Source organism: Pan troglodytes, chromosome 14 (genome assembly GCF_028858775.2).
Source record: "Pan troglodytes isolate AG18354 chromosome 14, NHGRI_mPanTro3-v2.0_pri, whole genome shotgun sequence".
Lineage (NCBI taxonomy): Eukaryota > Metazoa > Chordata > Mammalia > Primates > Hominidae > Pan > Pan troglodytes.
The window spans coordinates 44,487,068-44,512,153 of record NC_072412.2 but is presented as its reverse complement, the minus strand read 5'-3'; the positions used below and the strand labels follow the sequence as shown (position 1 = coordinate 44,512,153).

General features: G+C 35.0%; 1 protein-coding gene and 1 pseudogene across 5 annotated transcripts in view; both read right to left on the bottom strand.

The window, feature by feature from the left end:
* Positions 1–23,374, bottom strand: part of RUBCNL (rubicon like autophagy enhancer) — a 161,847-nt gene extending 138,473 nt beyond the window's left edge. Inside the window, exons 1-2 of one of the 5 annotated variants that reach the window (XM_054664791.2) lie at positions 22,497–23,360; positions 3,081–3,167 (exon numbers count right to left, since the gene is read on the bottom strand). The gene's annotated coding sequence lies outside the window, so the exon portion shown is untranslated. Of the gene's footprint in view, positions 1–3,080; positions 3,168–22,496 lie in introns of all 5 variants that reach the window. The other 4 variants (XM_063791845.1, XM_063791844.1, XM_063791849.1 and 1 more) reach the window with 4 other exon arrangements.
* LOC107968092 (protein phosphatase inhibitor 2-like) lies at positions 3,082–23,100 on the bottom strand (annotated as a pseudogene).
* Positions 23,375–25,086: the final 1,712 nt, after the last annotated feature.

The following is a 25,086-nucleotide window of genomic DNA, read 5'->3' as shown; positions in this document are numbered from 1 at the left end:
GATACATGCGCACATATATTTATTTATTTATTTATTTTATTTATTTTTTTTTTTTTGAGACAGAGTCTCTCTCGGTCACCCAGGCGGGAGTGCAGTGGCGCGATCTTGGCTCACTGCAAGCTCTGCCTCCTGGGTTCACACCATTCTCCTGCCTCAGCCTCCCAAATAGCTGGGACTACAGGCGCACACTGCTACACCTGGCTAATTTTTTGTATTTTTAGTAGAGAGGGGGTTTCACCATGTTAGCCAGGATGGTCTCGATCTCCTAACCTTGTGATCCGCCCGCCTCAGCCTCCAAAAGTGCTGGGATTACAGGCGTAAGCCACCGCGCCCGGCCCCATGCACATGTATATTTATTGCAGCACTCTTCGCAATAGCAAAGACATGGAAACAACCAAAATGCCCATCAACGATAGACTGAATAAAGATAATGTGATACATATACACCATGGAATACAATGCAGCCATAAAAGGGAACAAGATCATGTCCTTCGGAAGGATATGGACAGAGCTGGAAGCTGTTATCCTCAGCAAATTTTTGCAGGAACAGAAAACCAAACACTAATGTTCTTACTTAAAAGTGGGAGCTGAACAATGAGAACACATGGACACACTGTGGGGGAAACAACACATATTGGTGCCTGTCAGGGGAGTTGTGGTGGGAGGGGGCTCATCAGAAAGAATAGCTAATGGATGCTGGGCTTAATACTTAGGTGATGGGATGATCTGTGCAGCAAATCACCATGGTGCACATTTACCTATGTAACAAACCACATATCCTGCACATGTACTCCCGAACTTAAAAGTTAAAGGAAAAAAAAGAAAATGTAACCAAATTAAATTTAAATTGAATCATTTAAATTAAATGAAAATGATTTAAACCATTTGATTCAAAGATTGAATCAAATAAGATCTAGTATTTGAGAGCACAGCACGGTGACTACCATCAACAGTAATTTATTATGCATTTTAAAATAACTAAAACATTATAACTGGGTTGTTTGTAACACAAAGAAAGGATAAGTGCCTGAGGTGATGAATATCCCATTTACCCTGATGTGATTATTATGCATTGTACGCCTCAATCAAAAGATCTCATGTTCCCCATTAATGTACACACCTAACATGTACACACAAAAATTAAAACTTATTTAAAAAGACAAAATAATGCCTATTCCCGTCTTTTATATATCTAAATGTGACAAATAATAAATATAAATAATGCACAAAGGCTTTACTTAGCATAGTTACCTTATTGTTACCTTAGCCTTATTAATAGCAAAATATTTTATAAACTTAAGTTAAATATCATCGATAAAGTTCTAATCAGCTGCCCATAAGATATTTAAGACATTTTTCTAAATACAAAAAATTAAGTTTCCATGCTTTTGATGGAGCATCTACATGGGAAAATTTTAAATTGCATCAGAAAAGGCAGAGAAAAGTGAATTATGATTTCCAGGAAGATAGAGTAACCTTTGCATTTTAATAATAAGTATGTGATTCATGCCAGATTCCTATGACAATTCATAACTATATTCTTGGATATTTTGATTCTACCTGGCTTGACTAAAAAATAATCTTAATGGAACATTAAATGAGGAGTAGAGAGACAACCTGTAATCAAAATCAAATTATTCTCTGATCTAATTCATCCCGAAGATTCTTAGAATAGTTTATTCCTCACAGTATATTTACTGATACATTGCTGCTTAAAAAAATCACTTAATTTAATAACGACTTGGTTATATATGACTACAGGTAACAAGAACGTCTTTTTCAGGAATCAAATACAAATTTCTGAAACAGTGACTGATAATGCAAAACAAAGGGAAACTAGTGTTCAATGGAATATGGAGGGTCAGATGTGGATAAAATATTTCAAAAAAAAAAACAGGAGTACCTTAACATTGTAATAGAAATGCAAATGTTTAATCACTCTTTATTCCACCAGGAGAAATGCACTTAAAGTAATGTAATACTAGCCACAACTTATTTGAGAAAAGAATCAAAAGCAAAGATGCCAGGCAGAATTTATATTAAGTTGCAAAAAGTAAAGTCTGGGTTAGATAGAAAAGCAATTATCTCATTTCACATGATAGAAATAACAGAATATTTAGACTATCTTTTCTTCTCATGAGAGAACACTCAATAAATTGAGATAAGAGCATTTTCTCCTATTTCCATTTTAGACATTATATTATTTTTTCGTTTCTCATGCCTGGTTTTGTTAAGTAAGCACTCTCTTGTAGCCAGAAATCATTCTGTCAAAGGATAATAATTCATTTTGTTGTAATTTTGTTTAGTTTAACACAAACACACATCCTTATTCTTTAACTTGTATACTGGATTACTGATTAATTGTTGAGGCACTATTTGGACAATTAAAAATTAGAGACTCCTTTTGGTATAATGATTTTTATAAATTGATTTGGTTTAATATTAATCATTATGAAATAGGTAATAGAGTATTTTTTCCAAGATAATTACATATATATGTGGATGATTTGTGCCCTTTTCAGTTTTTTCTCGCTTTGTATTTTTAACTTGTTTCTCAAGGATTTTGTCTGCAAACATACTGTCATTTGTTACTTATGAGGCGAACATTGTTAACATTAAAATTTGCCATTGGTGCTTACTGTAATCCTAAATTTGATGTGAAAAAATTCCTCCTACATTCCTGCTACTATATTGGTAGAGTCAACTGTCAAAAATAATAATATAAATTTGTAATAAAACAGACATTGTTGATTTTCAAAAGAATAACAAACATTTCAAAAGAATAACAAATAAGAGGGAAAAAAGTTACATACAAAGCTGCCTACATAGAGAAATAACCCTTCAACAATATTATAAAATTTATTTTAGCACTGAAATGTGTTGATCACATTTGCATGAGGAAAAACATCATATTTTACAGTTATTTTAGATATTTACATAAAAATGAGGCTCATAAATAAATCTATATTGACAAAGAAGGACAATGTTTGTGCTGTACTGAGAATGACAACTGTGATGAATCAAGGACAACTGTGAGAGTTAAGTTCAAAAGGAACTGACTTGATGAATAGCAATTTTACCTCAGGCCACAAAGTACACTAGGTCATTGTCTGCAGGCTCTTCTGAACAGCCTGTGTTCATCCAGAATTATACCGGAAGGACAGAACCTGTGTGAGATGAGACAGAAGAGATCACCTTTACTGCCCCAAAGTATATTAATGCTCTTTTTGCAGCTCTCACCATCTTTTAGAGATGCTTATGTTGATGCTTTTTTGATAAACCGCTTAGCCAAAAAATATCTTGAGAAAGTGCTAAACAACTACAATTGAACTTTTATTGTTGGTAAATAGAAAACTTTGATCATTTAATGCACAACACTACAGTGAATGATGGCGGAGTTAAAGATGAAACATGCCTGATTATATAATTATGGTCAAGAATATGATACGCTTTAGCTATAAAGTGCTTTTATTGGAAACAATTTGTCCACTCACCTTCAGATCTCAGTATAAAAGTGGGTTCTCAGACTGGTCTCCCTAAATGCACAGAGTAAACTAGATTCAACTACCATAGGCATTTGCAAATCTCTATACATGATTTGGAAATTATTTGTCACTTTAGTGATATGTCTCCGTTGTTCACTAGACAATATGCTCTGTGATAGTAGGTCACATATCTGCTTTGTTCAATGCTGTGCCCCAGAGTAATTTTGGGGGTACATATTAGACATTCTGTGCATATTTGCTAAATACATATATGAATCAATTGATTTTATAAGTGAAAAACTAGAAGAACCACCTGTATAATATGGATACTACATAAATGCAATGTGTTATAATTATGAAGCAGCATATGGTAATTCATATTTCATTAACATAAGAGGTAGAGACATTTTTCAAAAAGCAGAAAACCAAGAATCACAGGATTGGGTTTATATAAGAAGTGTCACTAAAATTTGTGTGGTCTAGGCAAATTTACTCATAAAATTAGCGTGAAAATTCACTGAGATAATAAGTGTAGAATGTTCTATAACACTCTGTATTTTATATATTTGATGAGTCATAGATATTAGTAGTAAAATTACGGCAACATAACACCTGGCCTTCTGCATAGGTGACCATGCTACATGTGTTTTTCTTCCTGGCAGTTGCCTTCCATACAAGACTACAATTTCTCCCTGTTCTACTCAGAAATATGAATGTGACTCTTGTTGGCAATGAAAGGTAGAAACGCATGAATCAAGTGCAGATGTCGTTTCTCTTCTGCTGTGATGTATGGAAATAGTCTAGATAGAAGCTGCTTTGCGATTTGAGTCCTGCAAATTAGATGACATTGAGCAGAGCAACCACTGACCCATAATTAAAATAAAATGGGAAAATGAAATAAGGTCTGTTTTAATAAGTTTCTATGATTTTTAGAATGTTTTCTACAGCTGCATGACATGACCTAATCCGACAGATTTAACAACCCTCTTTTTTAGTTAGAAGCACTGAAAATTTGATGGCAAGATTACATAAAGAAAGAATGATTGCTATAGTGGCCCAAAACATGATCCAGAAACTTGTATCAGAAGAGCAGTGTTGAGAGTAAATATCTTACATTTTTCAAGCAAGCATTTTTTTAACATTGAAAGTGCCATTAGAGTTTTAAAATAGTAAGCTTTAAGGCAATCTTAAGATTTACACTATAAACAACTGGTGGGAAATAAAGTAGAAAAACCAGCCTAGCACAGGGCAAGAGTCTAGAAGTAGTGAACACAATGTTTAGGTGCTAGTGAGTGCCTGAGAGGGCCCTGTGCTTGTGTGATTCCTGGTTTTCTGCTGTTTAAAAAATTTACCCACCACTCACGTGAATGAAATATGAATGACTGTGCCATAGGAACACCCTCCACCCAAGAAAAATGTGGACATCTGAAACGAGAGAAAATGTGCGGTCGGCATTTGATGAGGTGCCAGACCTCATGATCACTGTCCAGTACTAGCGTGGTGAAGCACTGGAGGCAGGTGTATGGTGAGGCACTACTAGGCTGAGGGTCTCTAAGACAATCTCTAGCTCCAGCCTAGATACCAGACTACTGCTGCCATATAATTGACTCTAGGTAAACAAAGAGAAGAACCACCAAGTTTGCCAATGCACAGAATCATGAGAAGTAATTAATTGTTGTTTAAGCCACTATTGTGTTATGGAATGTATTAGCCTACTTGGGCTGCCATAACAAAATACCACAGCCTGGCTTAAATGTCAGAAATTTATTTTCTTACAGTTCTGGGGTCTATACATCTAGATCAAGGTAATGTCAGGGTTTGTCTCCAGTGAGGTCTCTCTTCCTGGTTTGCAGATGGCCCTTCTGGCAGTAGCTTCACATGGCCTTTCTTCTGGGTGTGCACAGAGATAGAGATGTCATTTCTTATAACATCATCAGCCCTATTCTCACAATAATGACTTCATTTAACAATTATCACTTTCGTATAGGCTCTATCTCCAAATAAAATCCACTGGGAGATAGGGATTCAACATTTGAATTTTGCCACAGTTCAGCCCATCACATGCAACTAAGGCCAACCGAAACAATATATATTTTTGAATTGTTTTAATGTTCCATTAATCAATTCATTTATTTCTGGAGCAATATTGTAGTCTTAGTTCACAGCTTTCATAATGGCATCTATTTGCCTGGCGCAGTGTCTCACGCCTGTAATCCCAGCACTTTGGGAGGCCAAGGCGGGTGGATCACCTGAGGTTGGGAGTTCAAGACCAGCCTGACCAACACAGTGAAACCCCATCTCTACTGAAAATATAAAATTAGCTGGGCATGGTGGCACATGCCTGTAATCCCAGCTACTCAGGAGGCTGAGGCAGGAGAATCGCTTGAACCTGGGAGGTAGAGGTTGCAGTGAGCCGAGATCGCACCATTGCATTCCAGCCTGGTGACACAGTGAGACTCCGTCTCAAAAAAAAAAAAAAAAAAAAAAGAAAAAAAAGAAAGAAAGACATCTGTTAAGAAAATTTCCTGCTTTTATTATATTTTCCCTTTTTTTGACATTGATTTATTCAGAAATATATTTTAGTTTCCAAACACATTTTTCCTGGTTTCTCTTTATTTTTGCTTAATTGGATTGTGGTTATAGGCTTCTATTTTTAAAATAAAATTCTGTTAGCTTTATTAATATCTATTGACAAAAATTATATATATATGAGTACACAATGTGATGATTTGATATACATATGCCTTGTGAAATTTTTATATACCTGTTATATTTATACAAATAAAAAGACCCAATCTTTTTAAATGACTCTGTTTTTAATATTTGACTGTTGGATAGCTTTGAGGCCTAAATTGCCCCTTTCTGTTTTTGTGCTATTTCTGGAAAAGCAGATAGAGCCCACAGGCACCTTTCTTTGATGAACAGGAAAGATCAAACAACACAAACCCAAGCTCCCATGCAGAAACCCTCTCTCTGCTCCTCCACCTTAAACACTCAATCAAAAAGTCCCATTATGTGAGTAATAAATCTTTTTATACCTTGGTGTTTTTGTGGTATAATCAATCTCCACATCCATATCAGTTTTGGGTTGGAGGGATGGATCCCATAGTGAACCAGAAAACAATTGGTATGTGAACAGGATAGCCTAGGTAATGACCACCACCTGTGGCCCTTTACGTCCTGGTTCACTGATTGGCTCTGCTCTCTGCTGGACAGTATGTACTTTGAGCTGTTGCCAGCTGACTTCCATGTGCTTTGAGCTTTACTTCTTAGTGCCACATATGTTACTTCTGTCAAGGTTCTGCTTCATATTTAACTGGCATTATTTGAAAATTTTGGTAGTTGGTGCTCAAGAATACCAGCATGGGATTAGGGATCTTCCTTAACATGGCACAGATTGTGTGTCTCAGCCTATACCTATCTGTGTGTCAAATTAAATCATTTATTTTGATCTAACCATAAGCTTTGATTGAATCTAGACATCAATAAAACATTGACTCACTTTCTACTGAGTGCTTGGGAAAACACCTATATACTGTACAATTTATGGACCCATTAGGTGGTTGCTTAAATAACTATAGTCACCATTTTTGAATGCTGATGTCAACGCTCTTAATATCAGATAGGTCTCTAGGAATCCAAATGCTGCTACCGCCATCTATACTTCTATCACAACAGAGATTCTGATCCTCAAACTTAAGGAGGAAAACATCCAAGGAACCTTGGCACAGATCTTGGGAAAAGTTGTCTTGAATCCTTTATATCGCCTTATCTTCCACCCACCTCTTCTTTAAAAAGCCAGGGGGCATCATCAATCTATCGGACAAGGATAAAATGGTTGGACTGTGAGTCTGATGAATGTTGTGGCTTGTCAACATACCAAAGAGATCATTCAAACCTGGCTTTTGCCTAGCGCCTCTAAAGCCAGTAATGCAATAAGTACCGTGGGGAGCCTCTTTACTGTGATGACAGCGATTTGGGAACTTCTGGAGGAAGAAACTTATAAATATTAGGAGTGTAGAGAAGGACCCTAAGAACATGGGGACTAACAGGGACAAATACACAAAATGAGCTACCATCAGCACAAAAACCAAGACAGACACCTAGATACATGATGACAAGCCAGAAACTGAGACAGAGGCCCACAGTCTGATATAAATGGAAATAAATTTACTTACTTAAAGAATTTACCCAATAGAAATATTAAAAGGGTGCTGTTTGACATTTAAATCTCTACATCATTGGTTCTAAATTAATTTTAAAATCTGCTGAAATGTACGTATTGACAACTATTCATGGCCTTAACTGATATAGGTGACAAAATTGTTATTATACATGGATGTCCCACTAAATTCACTAAATTTAAACAAAGTACCTGCTATTTTCTTAAGGAAGTTACCAGGCATAAAACAGAAAACTAACAGATATGTGTTACCTTAACCATGAGAAATGTTGCTTTGCCAAAATTTCTAATGGCCATAGTATTCATTGCCCTTAAAATATCCTATAGTGGCCCCTTTGACTCAAGTAAATAATTGAAATAAAATTATGTCTTTGGCACTTAAAATCGACTTGACAAATAAAACCCGACGGATCTTCTAGTTTTTTTAATTAAAAGAGTTGATAAAGCCTAATATAAATTAAAATGTGGGTTTCAATGTTTGAAATCTACTTTGTAGCCCTGTGTAGAAAAGGATGATTATTTTTACTATTTTACTATTAAATAGCCCAATTCAATCTGTTCTTAAAACTGAAAATAATGATGGACATCTTGCAGTGGCAGTGGATGACCATGAACTCAGTGTGGCTCTACCCATTAAAGCCCACACTTATAATATTACTGAAATCATGGATTCCATCCAATCAACAACTAGTAAATACTTTATAGTACTAGATTTGATTAATATGCTCTACTCAGTGCCTAGTTAGGTGAACATGTTCTGTTTAGTGCTTATTTCAGCTGCAATGCCTTCACCTTTGAAGGGATATACATTTTCCTGGATACTGATGGGGTGATTCAATAGCCTTGCATTCTTTTACAGTCTTTGTAGGAAAGATCTTAGTTGTATCTGGCTTTCTCCAGGAGCACAGGTCTGACATTACATTGATGGTATCTCCTCCAAGGAGATTTATTTGTCACACACACATGCAGGACATAAAAGTAATCACAAAGGCGTTTACAAAAAGTAGCGGTGGAAATAGGTTATAACTCTGCATTTACAACAAGGTCCCACTACTTCAGTTAGATTTCTGAAAATTATTTGGTTTGTTAAAAACTGTTCCATCCCTGACACTGTTAGAAATAACAACAACAACAACAACAACAACAACAACAAACTATTGATCATCTCAGCACCAAGAATGTTGAAAGAATCTTGACTTCTTTTAAGGCTTTGAAGGTTCTGGAGGCAATATATTCCTATTTTAAAATTTTATTTAGCCTAATTTATGCTATAATTCACAAATCAGCCCACTCTGAATGGGATTCTCTGCAACAAGAGGTTCTGGAATCTGCCCAACTTGAAATTCAACAAGCAGTCTCATGAGTATCCCCTAAAGATTTCCATAAAGGAGAACTTCTCTGTTTTTAGTCTATTGTCAGATGAAATCACGCTGAAGAAAATCACCTTCTCACAGAACAACTGGCCAGATATACGACCCCCAAAATCAACTTGATAATGAGAACTGAAATTCATATATTCTTCTGATGGTAGAACCACCAAATACACAATGAATACCGCTGGGTTTCTGCTGCTACCCATCCCCTAACCAGAACATAAATTTTTAATTTATATATTCTGAAGATGTGCTGTTAGGAATATTTACATTTATACATTTTAAAAGATTTAGATATTTAAGGGTAATTCGAATTCTTATTTTCTAGTAAAAATTTTATGTAAAGTCTATATTGTCAGATATAAACGTGGCTATCTCCGCTATTTCCAGTTACTACATATTTGGCTAGATCATCTTTTATCACTCTTTTATTCTGAAAATTTGTTCTTTGTTTTTATGTATGTTTATTTAAAAAAATATAGATAAATTTAGTAGTTTAATGCAGTTTTATAATCTTTGTCTTTTCTAGGTCTTTTTATTAATTAATAATTATTATATTACTGAACTACTGTTATTTCTCAAATATCTTATGTAATTTGTTTATACCATCCCTTAATGTGGTTTTTCTATTTTCTTACGTTTTAATTGATTTAAATCTTTTCTTTATTTTCTCTAATAATTTGTAACTTAAATATGTCATTTCTATTTCCCTAATATTTTCTGACAGATTTTTGCTATAAAACTCACCTATCAACGTTAGGGCCACTATTAGCATATGATTTGTCATCTAATTCAGGGCATTGTTGAAAGTATGAGTTATATTTGTATTTATAGTGAGACATACAGTTTATTTACATAATTATACATTTAAAATATCGTGGGAAGCCAGAATGTATGTCAACCAAGTAATTGTTAAAATTAATATCTCTTTCCTCATGCTAAATGAAGTAATGATTTTTAAAAGTTATGTCTTTGTTTCTATCAACCTACAAATTTATCAATTATTTTCTTTATCATTACTTTTTGAATCTCAAATTTTACATTTGAAGTAATTTTTCTTCATCATAAAAACATCTATTAGATCTTTCATTAGAAAATATCTTTCATAGAGAACATTTGTTAGTAGAAAGTATTTTTATTCCACTATCATTCTTGAAAGATACATTGACTGTGCGTTAGAATTCTAAGCTAATTATTTTCTCTTAGTACTCTGCAGACATTCATTTATTCTCTGACTTCCAGTTATTATTTATCTCTTCTCTGGCTATTGTTAAAGTCTTTTTGTTAACTCTAGCTTTACTAAGATGCATTGAAGTGAAATTTATATTTTATGCATTATGATTTGAATTTGGGGCTTCTTAAATCTGTGTGTCAACACTTGCCATAAATTTTACCATTACCTCTGAAATTATTACATATTTACACATTTATTTATACGTTTATTTCCAGAACTTCAATTAGATGCAGATCATACTACCTTACTCTGCCTACCATGTCTTTTTATTGCTTTATTTTTTACATGCTTATTACTTTGTCTTCTCAGAATTTTCTTGTTATATATTTCAGCTTATTAACTGCTTTTCAGTCTTGTCTGCTAAGTAAGCAATGTTGTTTTATACAAATTATCTTTGTAAATTTCTAGTGGTTATATATCTCTTTCAACTCAGCATATTGACTAGATCATCCTCCCCCCATGCAAAGCTGACCCAAAACACAGAAAAATAACATTAAAGTTGACCTCATTACAAATATCATATAAATATTGCATTCTCATTATTTTTTTCTTTCCCTTTATACCTTTTGAGTAATTCAAACTGGATGCTTACGAAAACTTTATCATTTTTGTCTAACTTCATATCTAGAATCAATTTGGTTCAATGCAGCTTCTAACCACCAGGATATGCAGGCATAAAAAATGAGTTACAGAAAATATATTTTCATACGCAGCTTATGATTAAAGAAGAGAAATGGCATTTTCATGGAAACCCACAACATGCAGAATAATAAAATGATTTCCATGTAAGAACAGATAATATCCAGGCACACTGACCACAGTGTTCTTCCTTCAACACTCCCCATGACTGCAGGGCACATCTCTAAAATATTTGCTTCGCATCTCCTTTACCTTTCTCAAAGATTTGCTCAAATCTCATCTTCTCTATGTGTCGTTATGCCCACAATACTGCACCATGAGGCATTACCATGGGAACCGCTCATAATCCATATTCTACTTTAAAAAAATGTAACATTTACCATATATGCATATATATTTTTATATGTAGATGAAATAAGCCACCTCTTTTTTTTTTTTACTTTTAAAGATTTTATTTTTATTTAGAGCAGTTAAGCTCATGCCACAATAGAGCAGAAAGTACAGAGAATTACAGTAGTCTCTCATTATCTGTGGTTTGACTTTTCAGTTTCAGTTACTTTCATGGTCCAAAAATATTAAATGTAAAATTCCAGAAATAAACAATTCATAAGTTTAACATTGCACATCATCTTGAGTAGCATGATGAAACCTCATGCTGCCCCACTCTGTCCTGCCCAGGGACCAGGGCCATAAATCATCCCACCCATTAGTCACTTAGTAGACCCCTTGGTTATCAGATTGATTGCCATGGAACTGTAGTGCTTGTGTTTATGTAACCCTTATTTTATTTTACTTAATAACAGCCCCAAAGTACAAGGACTGTGATGCTGGGATATTTTTATCTGTCATATTTTACTGGTAGTTGATATGGTTTGGCTGTGTACCCACCCAAATATCATCTTGAAATCCCACGTGTTGTGGAAGGGACCCAGCGGGAGGTAATTGATTCATGGGGGTGAGTCTTTCTCTTGCTGTTCTCATGATAGTGAAAAAGTCTCATGAGATCTGATGGGTTTAAAAACGAGAGTTGAGCTGCACAAGCTCTCTTTGCCTGCTGCCATCCACCGAAGATGTGACTTGCTCCTCCTTGCCTTCCACCATGGTTGTGAGGCCTCCCCAGCCATGTGGAATGGAACTGTAACTCCTATGCACCTCTTTCTTTGGTAAATTTTCTCAGTCCCAGGTATATCTTCTTTTTCTTTTTTTCTTTTTTTTTTTTTTTGAAATGGAGTTTTGCTCTTGTTGTCCAGGCTGGAGTGCAATGGCGCAATCTTGGCTCACTGCAACCTCCGCCTCCCGGGTTCAAGTGATTCACCCACCTTAGCCTCCCAAGCAGCTGGGGTTACTGGCACGTTCCACCACCCCCGGCTAATTTTGTATTTTCACTAGAGACAGGGTTTCACCACGTTGGTCAGGCTGGTCTCGAACTCCTGACCTCAGGTGATCCACTCACCTCGGCCTCCCAAAGTGCTGGGATTACAGGCGTGAGCCACCGCGCCTGGCCCCAGATATGTCTTTATCAGCAGCATGAAAACTGATTAATACAGTAATATTGTTATTAATTTCCTAATATACCTAATTAATAATTAAAGTGTCTTTATTGTAGATAGGTATATATGTATAGGAAAAACACATAACACTCAGTTGACCCTTGAGCAATACAGATTTGAACTAAGTGGGTCCACTTATGTACAGAGTTTCTTCCACCACTGTCACCCTTGAGGCAGCAAGACCAACCCCTCCTCTACCTCCTCCTCCTCAGCCTACTCAATGTGAAGATAATGATGATAGACCTTTATGATGATCCACTTCCACTTAATAAATAGTAAAACATATTTTCTTTCTTAAGATTTTAATAATATTTTCTTTTTCCTAGCTTACTTTATTGTAAGAATACAGTATATAATACATATAACAGACAAATATGTGTCAATTGACTCTTTTATGTTATTGATAAGGCTCTAGTCAACAGTAGCTATTAGTAGTTAAGTTTTTGAAGAGACAAAAGTTATGTGCGGGTATTTTATTGCATGGGGGACTGGCACCGCAAACCCCTATACTGTTCAAGAGTCAACTAAAAATACAAAGTTTGGTACTATCTGTAGTGGTTTCAGGCATCCACTGGAAGTCTTAGAACTTCTACCCTGTAGATAAGATGTGACTAGTGTGCTATATACCCACTGCCCACACCCATGCATTTGCTCCCCTATTATCTACATCCCCTACCACAATTATACCTTTGTTACAATTGACGAACCTACATTGGCACCTCATAATAACTTGAAGTTCATAGTTAACATTAGGATTTACACTGTATGGGTTTGGACAAATGTCCAAATACCAAACTGACAGAATCATACAGTATGTATCTTTTCAGATTGTTTTATTTCACTTAGTCATATTCATTTAAGGTTTCTCTATGTCTGTTTATGGCTTGATAATTCATTTATTCTTAGTGATGATTAATATTTCATTGTCTGGATGTGTCACAGTGTATGCACCCATTCACTTATTAAAGGACATTTTGGTTGCTTCCAAGTTTTGGAAATGATAAACAAGGCTGCTATAAAAATATGCTGTGCAAGTTTTTGTGTGGATATAAGTTTTCAATTCCTTTGTTAAGTATACAGGTGGACAGTGGGCAATTGCTGGATTTTATGTTTATTTTGTAAGAAAGCTCCAATGGTCTTCCAAAGTGACTGTACCATGTTTAATTCCCACCAGCAATGAATGAGAGTGCCTATTACTCAAAATACCTGCCAGCATTTAGTGTTGCCAGTATTTCAGACTTTGATCATTCAAAAGATGTGTAGTGGTATCTCATTCTTATTTAATTTGCATTTTCAATCAGGTTATTTGATTTGTTATTGTTGAATTTGAAGAGTTCGTCGTATTTTTCGTAACAGTCCTTTATCTGATGTGTGTTTTGCAAATATTTTCCCCTAACCTGTGGATTGTCTTCTAATTATCTTAGCACTGTCTTTTGCAGAACGGTTTTTAAATTCATCTTACCAATTTTTCTGTTTCTTGGATCGTGCGCTTGACGTTGTATCTAAAAGGTCATCACCACACCCAGGATCATCTAGGCTTCTTCTTATGTTATCTGCTGGTAGTTGTATACTTTTGTGTTTTACATTTAGATCTAAGATCCATTTAGGATTAAATTTTGTGAAGGATGTAAGGTCTGTGTCTAGATTTCATTATTTTGCATGTGGATACACAGAAGCTCCAGCACCATTTGTTGGAAATACTGTCTTTCCTGCATTGTGTGACCTTTACTCCTTTGTCTAAGTTAAGTTGATTTAAGATCAATTGTATTTATTTGGGTTTATTCCTGGGCTTTCTATTCTAGTCTTTCTCTTTTCTATTTTGTTGATCTATTTGTTTATTCTTTCACTAACATTTATCATATTTTAGCCTCTATAACATTTTCTAACTGATTGTACTTTTTTGGTTATAATCTGTCTCTCCTATCCAGAATATAAAACACACAAAGATGGAGACCTTCATATATTTTGTTTTTTCTTTTATCTTTTTCCTATTTTTGTTTTCTATTTACTCTAGTGTACCCCAAATGATGACTTCAGTTCCTGTATATAATAGTTTCTTAGTACAGATCTCCGTCTAAAAAAAAAAAAATTGCCCAATGCTATGCAGTAATTTTTTCAATCAGAAGATTTTATCTGCTTTTACTTAGGCTACATTTTTTACAATTCTATTTGCAAGGTATGTTCTGAGCCTCTAGATTCTTCTGATGTATAGCCTATTTGGACAAACTCTTGTTTAAAAGCATGTGTCAAAATATTTGAAGCTGTATGCTTGATTTTAAACTTTGAATACAGCACAACTTTGAGGTGTTCACATTTTTAAGAGGTGCACAAGTTTCCCTGACATCACTTAGCAACTATCTGCAGTAGTTGTGCCTTAACACTCTCAGTTTCACATGGAAATACAGAAGACCAACAAACACTAGTTTTGTTCCTTCCAAGAGAGTTTACCAAAATACTTTTTAGAAATAGCTGTGTTTCACTGTTCACGGGGCGGTCAAGCTGTGCTGCAGGACAGAATATAAAATGAGTGTGGCCAAGGTTAACAAGCAGATGAATGCCACCCAGGGAAGAGACCTGCATGATTTGGGGTCACTGAGAACCGAAGACATGTACACTAGGCTCCAGTGGTATGGTACAGCTATTTATTTACAGAAAAAGAAGAAAAGGAGTGCAAGACTTTGTTTCCCCATGGCCAGAGAATCCACTCCATAGCCGATGTGGTTAAGTGTGGCTGCAGGTCCCTCACTTTGTACTGCACTAAAGGGACCGTGACCTCTTCCCCTTGGGTCTGAAATATAGAAAGCTGGGGGAGTGCCAGAGGATCACTGAAGCTCGGGCCTAAGCAGAATACTTATGGAGCATACATCAAGCCTAAACAGGGAAAAGTATTTTCTTGCTGGAAATATGACAAGCCCAGCCCAGGCTGTGAGGGTTTTTTATCTCCCAATAAGAAATATTACAGGCCCAAGGCCACTCTTACACAGCCATGCAGGCAGCAAGAAGTTGCATATGCTGCCTTTCTCAACTTGTTTGAACTTAACTTTCTAACCTTTAAGCTAACATTTAATTTCGTACCTACCACATCTTTACCTGTGGCAAGCTTGCCACACAGCATGTTGGACTGTTTCAGGAGAGTCATGGCCAAGATTTATTTACTGCTGCAGCAACTAACAAACATCCATCTTTTAGAACTGGGTTGTAAGAAAGCATAAATTCTTGTTTATTTGGTAATATCTTAAGTGTATTTAGGGATGCCTAATAATATGTGCGATGGAAGACTTATTATATTACCATTAATTATAAAATTATATTACAGGTAACATAAATCTAAGTAGTTAAGTAGGATGCTTGAATTCTAATAAAACAGTGAATAGGACTATTACCTAGTATTCAAGTTTTTAAAATTTGTGCTGTAAAAGTGGATTTATAAAAATTTTCAAAACCATTTATTTTATATAGTGTTCAAAAGCAAGATAACTAAACATTAAAAGGACTTTACTTTTTAAAACAATATTGACATATTTTATTGATTATAGCCCAAGTGATCATTTATATTCAGTTCATAATGATAATTATTTCAAAGAGCTACAAGGTATCAAAATTCTTATTTAGAACGACATACATTTTATTGTTGATAAAACAAACAAGCTTCTGTTGTAATCAATAGATGAGATATATAACTAATTATTTTATAATTTTATTTAATCCTATAACTCTAAATCATCATTTGATTAGACAGCTGAAAAGACATTCAGCCTACAGAGGTTGAATATAATTAACCTCTGTGACATAAATGAATATAATTATTTATGTCACTGAGCACAGCATATTATCTAATTTGATATGCAAATGGGTACATAATAACATAAATTACATGTTAAATTTCAGATATAGAACAATAATGAAACCCTTGCACCTTGCAGTTTATACAGGAAAATTATAATGATACTGGTTTTCTTGATCTTTTGGACAAACAAAATGTATAGAGGTAGTCCTCTAGGTCAGAAAAATGCCCTGTTTAAAAAATTATCACAAGAAAAATTAGCATAAGGTCATTTTTAAAATGTTCAAAAGACACTAGTATACTCATGAAAGTAGTTATTTTAATTGCTAAAAGTATTCACATATGGGAAATTGTTTCTACCATTTGCATAAAACATGCATGATATGTTTACTGTCCAAAAGAGGTTGGGAAATTTTAACAAAAAGCAGCATATCTGCTGAGGGGCGTGTATGTTTTAAAAGCTTAAATAAAATCGAATGCATTTAATGGGATTGTTGTAAGATTTATATCTGGGTGGGGGCATTTTTAAATGAACTTACATTGTTCTTAAATATTATTCTTTGAAAGAATTTCTTGAAAAAACTGAATATTGATGAATAATTGAGCTTATCTTAAAGTCCTTTAATTGACATAATCTAGCAAAGAAATGAGCTCATGTTTCAGAGCTCATTTGTGTATATAGAACAAACATCACTATATTTTTTCAGTATATACTTATATTTTCTCAAAAATTAGTATACCAGAATAGTTTTTAAGATATATATGCATATATACACATATACACATACACACATATATATACATACACATATATATGTAGTGTACATATGTGTCCCACACATTAGAGAAAATAAAGGACACAGAATATAATTTTATTCTAATAAACTGCTTATCTGACTTCAGTGATAAATACAATAACCTTTGGTGTTAATAAACTTTGTCTTATGGAAAAGCACACAAAACAGTGAGAAAATATTGGTTATAGCTCTTCAAAATCAGTAGCTAGTTGGGATAATAACTCGCTATAGAACATTTTCTTCAGGAAAAACATTGTTATTGATTATCTTCATAAAAAAATTTGTGTTTTGATTTGACTCACATCATTCTTTTGTTGCGAAGTTTTCCAGGTTAGCTTGAAGCCTAATCATGTATTCAGATTATCCTCAATGGTTCTCATCACTGTCTGCACAAAACAGTCACCTGAGGCTTTATATAATACAGGTCTCTGGGTCCCATCTCTAGAGATATTGATTTAATTGGACTGGGTTGCATCCAGCACACTCGGGTTTTTAAGACTTCAAGGTAATACCAGAATGCAGCCTAAGGAGAGAACCACTGATGTAAGGGATTGATTTTTGTAAATACTAGACACATTCAAGATAATCAAAATTTTAAAACTTATATTTATAGCTCCATTGTTTCCACACAGCTCCATCATTATTTTAAAACCAATCAGCCATTAGTTAGATATATTTAACACACATTTTTGCACCAAAGGGTATAACTATAATTATAAATCAAATAGTTGATGATAATACTCCTTTCTCCAAACTCAAAATATAATTATGTATTTGTTCATTCATTATAAAAATACAAGTAGTTAAACAAGTTGGGATTTTTATGAATATACTTTTATATCTGAATTAAAATCACTTCCCGTGAAATTCTGTAGTGTTTGGTGAGGTGAGACATTTCCCAATGGGAGGCTCTCTTGTGTCTCATTATTATTAGGAACTTGTGTGAAAGTAAGTGTAACATCCACTCATTATGTAATGCTTCCTATAAAAGAATTGCAAGAGCCCCCAAATTAGTGTTCTATGAAGGTATTGTTTTAATGATGGTAATTATCACTGATGGTAATGTGACTGCTTCCTAGGAGCTAAAGTAAACAGTCTTACTTTGAAGAATGTAATACAGAACATAATGACTCATATAAATGAAATAGCCTGATAATCTTGTCAGATGAACTGTAACACCTTGTGGGACTATTAGAAACTATGTTAACTTGGATCTCTTCCTATTTACATAACGAGTTTTAATTTATGTCACGTAAATTTCCCACACTGAGTTAGACTGAGGTCAACTCTGGATAGTCTCACTGTTCCAACAGAAGCCTCATGAGATCTGGAGTTCCAAATTTGTCTACAGAGTACTCTGTAAAGACACGCACACATAGGTGCATGCAGACATACACAACCACACATAAACATACCATGAAGAAACAGAGGCAACTACAGCCAGATAGGACAAAAAAAAAAAAAAAAAAGCAAAGAAAAAAACCTCAAAGAACACAAAACTACAACAATCAACAATACAGAACCTCATTATAAACAATAAAACCATTCACAAACAGAACAATCAGAAACAATGAAAGGTTAAAGAAACAATATTGTCTATGAGAGATAGCTACAAATAGGCTCAGGCACGCATTAAAATGATTACTAAGCCTAATGTTCTTCCACTGATTCTTCTTAGCCAGAGTAGCTGGGGACAGGAATGAGATAAAGGGAGTAATATTCTTCTATACTCAAACCTTATCATAGGCTTGTGATTGAAGCCTGGATGACAGGGGTGTGTTTCTCTGCAGGATTTCTAAGATACACTGTTATCTCTCCGGGCTTGTGCCTTGTAGCATTGTAAACATGAACACTATATAGCCTATGATCCTATGATCAGATTTCTGCACTTCAAAATAAGTACTGCCCCCATTACTAATTGACATTTTCAAGTGTAAATTCTACAGAATAATGCATTCACATCCTTAAATAATGGGATTCAATTCATTATTTTAAAGCACATCTTTTTTTCAAGGGTAAATGCATAGCGCTGTACTTTTCTGGAAACAAAGAAGCAAAAAAAGGGAACATCGATTTTACAAAAGTTAATTTCAAATACGAAAATAATTTACTTTTTATATTATTGTTAACATGACGTGTTCATTAAGTGAGACATAAAATTATTAAAATTTATCTAGCAATGTCCTTTTAGGCAGCATTAACAGAAAAAAATTCTTTCACAGGTATGAAATATATTTATTAACTCACTCAAAAATATTTCCTGAATGGATGCTATGTTCCAGGCCTTATTCCATGTTCCAAGAATGTAACAGTGAACAATACAGACACATTTCCTGACCTCACAAATCCTCCAATCTTCTGATCTTTGAGTCGATTTATTTTTAGTAACTTCTGAAGATAGAATTATTCTTCATGGTGTCATTATAATTTAATCCCTACATTCCCAACAAAATCCTTACATCAGTACTATAGTTGACAATTATAGATACTAACCTTTAAAAATAAAAACTTAATTTACTCAACATATTTTCAATTCACTAACAACTTATAACTACAATTTAAAATTGTAACAGATCTAATTTTAAAATAATCTTCTTGTGGTTGCTATAAAAGTTTCTGACATGCTATGGTTTATATTACAACATCCAAAAAAAAAAAAAATATATAACATTCTCATTTTGAAGTTAAGAAAAAAAAGTTCTGTTATATCAAAACTGAATCAAAAGTTAAGAAAAAGGTCATGCACAGCTGTTTTGATTGTAATTGCATTACTTTTTTTTACATTTAAAATATAATTGTTAGGACTAATCATCCTTATATTGTTATTTACTACATAGTTCTGTAAAAGTAGTGTTTTATTATATTTTTGGTAGTTGATTTTTCTTTCCTCTAGCCACTTTATTTAAATTTCCTGTACATATTTGAGTTTGTGTCCCCTGTTTCATAGCATCACAATGGAAGTGCTACTCTGTTGGAGTGAGGAAATTCTATTTGGAGTATGGGACAAGGTACTGATTTCCCACTGTAGTAGGATAATGGTTTCTTAAATATACAAGTCTTGTTGGATAGGAGGGGAGAAATGTGATTCAACAGACAGATAAACCACGGGTATTTATAATCAGGGTGTGGTTACCAAAAAGTCTGATCCTAAGGTGTGGCAGACCAAGTGCCAGGCAGAGACTCTTGGGAAGCATCAAGGACCACCCAGTTCGCTAACTCAAGGAGCCCACTGCATTTACAATCAACAAACACAATTTATGCTCGTATGATTTTGGCCTACCTGATTCTTCACATCCACTCAAAAGTCTTACACTTATCCCATAATCATCTGTGGTGTTATTCACAACAAACAAACCAATGTTCCTCATCATTTCTCCAAACTCTCATCTATTTTGAAGCTCATGACAACAGTTTATGACACACATTGCCCCTTTTTGCCACAGCTATTTACAGATCTCCAGATCTGTAATTTTGTCTCCCTCATTCTCTGGAAGTTTAGTAATTCAGCTTACTATCTTTCTCTTCCAAACTATCTCTGCAACTTTTCAGTAAATTTCCTATCCATATACACTATGCTTTCAATATCCATTTACACACGCAGTTCCTTTAGGAATTCTCCTTCAATGGACTTCTGGTCCCTGTTAGTTCAGCCATCTGAACTTTGAAAATTACCAGTAACAGCTAACCCCTCTTCCTCACTTATTACTAGGTTCATCCCATCTTCCAACCAATCCATTGATACTACTGTATTTTCACTGTACACCATGTCTTTCCTACCCATCTGACTTACATCTTATGACCACTCATTATAACCTCTTTCCATTGTTCATAAAGCCTCAATACCATTATCAGCACCCGTGTTTTATTTTCCTGAAACAATGTTTACTGTTTTCACTGGTTTTTCACTGGTCACCTGTTCTAAGTCATCATCGAATAAGTGAACTTAAAGGAGAAAACCTCACAACAGTGTGGAATGATCTCATTTTAATATCCTGACCACTGAACTCAAGGGATTCCTTAAGGCTGTAGGGTGATACCACTCTATCTCCTTATTCAATTTGCTCTCCCATTATTCTGCGGAACTGTTCCAATTATTCCCCACTCTATGGAACTAGAGCATTTTTCTTCCAGATACATATTCATGGCTATTATTTCACTGAGGAAGCAGAAAGTATATGAAGAAAATGCCTGCATGGACCCATCATCGAGTCTATCAACCTTCCTATACTCCTATCCTCTTCCCACAACAAATAAGCTATATGCTCCTATATATATAAGTCTCAGCTCTACACTTGTGCAACAGATCCCATTACCTCTTGTTTGCAAAGTGAATTACTCCGGCAACTTCCCTATCATGTTCCTGTATGATCAATGTTTTCCTTATTATTTGGGCATTTTCATTTGTATAGAAACATTGCAGTTTCTACTGCCTTAGAAACAAAGCAACAAAAAAAATAAAAGTCCATTGACTCTGCCTCTTCCTCTAATGCCTGACTTGACTGTTCTATTCAACAAAACTCATTGAAAGTGTAACTGTACTTACTGTCTGAACGCTTTCTCTTCCCATCCTCTCTCCAACAAACTTCAATCAGACTTTGCTTCCTCTACTCTGAAGAAATATCACATGCTGTTGTCATCTCTGCTCACCTGAATCCACTGGTCAATTATCAGTTCATGTTTAAGTTGACTTAACAGTATCTTTTCACACCCTGTTATCCTTCTACAACTTTTAGAACATTAATTTCCTCAGACCACAACTACATTCTACCTTGGCTTAATTTTTTTTTTTTTTTGGCAAGTTTAAACTGATAATTTATTTGTGAGGGAAAAAAGGCTAGTTTTGATGAGAAAAAGTTCAGTCCTTTCCTTGTAAATACAAAGAAACTCAACAGGAACTTTAAAGGTAGTAGGACAGAAAATGCAAGAGTAACTCTTACAATCCTTTTCAATTAAACAGACAAATCAAGTTGAAGACAAGTGTTAAAATACTATTCGGCCTGAATATTTATCAGCCTATACATCCTGTTGTTCAATTGTCTTTTGATTTAAAAAAAAAGCAAACCAACAAACTTCTAAGAGGTATCGCCCCATTTAGAGTGATGAAAATAACTTAGTTCCCCTCCCCAAAGATATTTTTTATCCTCTAAAAATGCTATATAATATCTTACACAAATTAACCAGTGTTTTTACAAAAGTAATGCAGTTTTGGACTGATGATATTACACTGGATTTGTGGTAAAGTACTAGGCACAAGATATATATACCAATTAGGCATGTTCCGTCTAATCAGTTTCTAAGGATATCATTTAATTCTTGGTAATATAGAATAACTGGTATGATTTTGATACTTAAATCATAAATTGTGGAGAACAAGAAGCAATGTATTATAGTAACAGGGTTTCTATCTAGCAAACAGTTGCAGTGTTGAACAAAGCTCTTCTATGAACTTACTGAATGTGTTTTGCCGTCGGTCACTTGTTGTAGAGCTTTGATTTGATTCTTCCGTCTTCATGCTTTCTCCATCTGCAGTCTTTAACATTTCTTCATCTTTGTCATCATGTAGGTCTTTTCAAATTAATTCTCTAGCTAGTTTGATATTGAGTCCCTCATTGTAGTGAAGCTTCCTTTTCATTGGAAATTGTCGCCTTTCTTCTCGTTCTTCAGGTGAGAGGTCACTAGCCTCCTCTCCACTGCTTTCTTGTTCCTGAACCCGATACTTTGGGTTCAAGCCTTCAGCAACAGCTAATTTCTTAGCTAAGATATCTGGTGCCACGGCTTCAGTGGTTTCTGTACCACTACACGCATCTTCACCATCACCCATCTTACGACAGTAAGGAGTGCTTGGTTCATCTATTTTCATTAAACCATAGTCTTTGTCCGCTGGATGATATGTCGCCAGGATGTTCATTTCTTCCCACTTCTGGGATTTTTTGCTCAGCTCCTCCTCGACACTCCCGCTGGGCTGTTCAGCCGAGGCCACCATAGAGGAAGCTGTAGAGGTCTTGTTCTTCAGGATCCCCTTGACTGGCCAGTGCGAGGCAGTCCAGGCCGCCATTTCTGGGCGCTCTGGCTGTTGGCTCAGGGTCGCTGCTTGGCGTGGAGTCCGGAAGAGAAGAGTCGGGCACTTGGCAGAGACCGTCCAGGGAGCCGCGGAGCCAGCTCAGGGCTAAAGCGGCCGCATCTGCCGTCTCAGAAACGGCTACCTGAGTGGTTGTCACGAAACAACGACCCCGGCGCAAGAGCCAACGCGGAAGGAGTGGCGGCTGCTCACGTGCCCTTAGCCGCCAGCACTTCAGCCGCTGGCCGCGGGGAGACGCCGGCAAGAGCTCCAGCTCCGGAGCGACGCCAAGCCTAGCGGGCCCGCCCTCTCGCGATATCTTACCTTGGTTTAAATTCTATCACATTGGCAGCTGGTTCTCATTCCCCTTTGCTTATCCTTTCTCATATTATGGATCTGGAATTTCTTCTGTGTCTACGAACTGAGACTTCCAACCACTTCTCTATTATAATTTCTGCACCCAGTTTCTAAGTTATTTCGTGCAGTCCAATGCCTGGAAAAGTAGTCTGTATGTTTGATGACTCTGTTATATCACTTTATTCCGAGCTCGGCTTTTGTTTTTGGCACATCATAAGTCCTTTTAAAATACTGTTTGAAGAAATATGGAGATGAGTGAGACCTAAAATATCAGGTATCTTTATACAAGGAGCCATTGAGCTGGCTATTAGCAGAACCAGTGCTAGTCGTCGGACTTTTGATCTTATTTTGAGTCCAAATTAGGAATTCCTTCTTTCATCATGAATTTAAAATGCATTATTTTTCTCTTAAAAATGGTGCCTGCCAGATGATTGATGCCTTTATACTTGAATATCAGTCATTAAACATTTCATTTACAGTCAAAATATACTTAATATACTCAGCACTATTAAATCTCGTTCATTCTGAGAAGGGATTGAATGACTTGCAGTGTCATGATATCTAGCAATTGGGATGTTATAAGAAATACAGCTGATAGAGATAAATAGATGATAAATAACATAATATTCTTTACACAAATTTTTAAAACAAATTACAGCTTTTATTTTTATTTTGGACTAAGATATAACTGGTATCAAGTCAGGAATAGTGTGATCTTGGGAAATTCATTTATAACCTCACATTCCTCCGTTGTAGAATGAAAAAAAAAATAACTTTCTCAGTGAGTTGTAAGGAGTAAACAAAATAGAATAGTGTCTGGCAAAAAAGAAGCTCTTTACAAGTTAATAATAATTATGTTATTATGTAATCACTTAATTCAAATTGACATCAAATTAGAAGTATATTTAGTAAATACATTTGTGATGTCAAGATACACTAATATATCTAAGAGATTTAAAACCGAATCATATTTGACTTCTTTTCAGTGTTCATTCCTTTTGTAACAAGTGTGTGGTACTTATTTTAATATTTTTGTTATTGTTTTACTTGAACCATAAAATCACCACATGCTTTCAGAATACAGCATTCCTAGATTCATTCCTGATTCACAGAACTGGCTATGGTAAGAAAACAATAATAATACATTTTAAGCTGATTATTTTATATGTTCTCCAAATCAATCAGTTTCTAGACTACCTCTCTTGGCCCACTACTATAGCATATTTTTTGCAAATGTCAGGGCATATCTACAGCTTCTGTAATCATAAAAACTAATTTTCAGTCTTGGCACTAAGACTGTTTGCATATATTCAAAAGAATATTTGACTTTTGACCTTCTATTCATTTCCCTAACACTTTTCAAATTTATCCTTATTGATTCAATTCATTCTCTGTGAAATGTACTTTTTTCATGCCTGCGATATTTTTTGTGTTTGACACAAATGTTTAAGTTAATATAAAATTTAGGTTAAGTACATCAGATACTAAGAATTCTAGTTCAATATATGGTGACCTTTAGAGAATTACTTATGTTAGAAAATACACTTTGTCAATGAATACTTACTTAGAAAAGCATTGTGTCCTGCTCAAGTGTTGCTTAAATAGAATTTATACGGTAATAGGTCA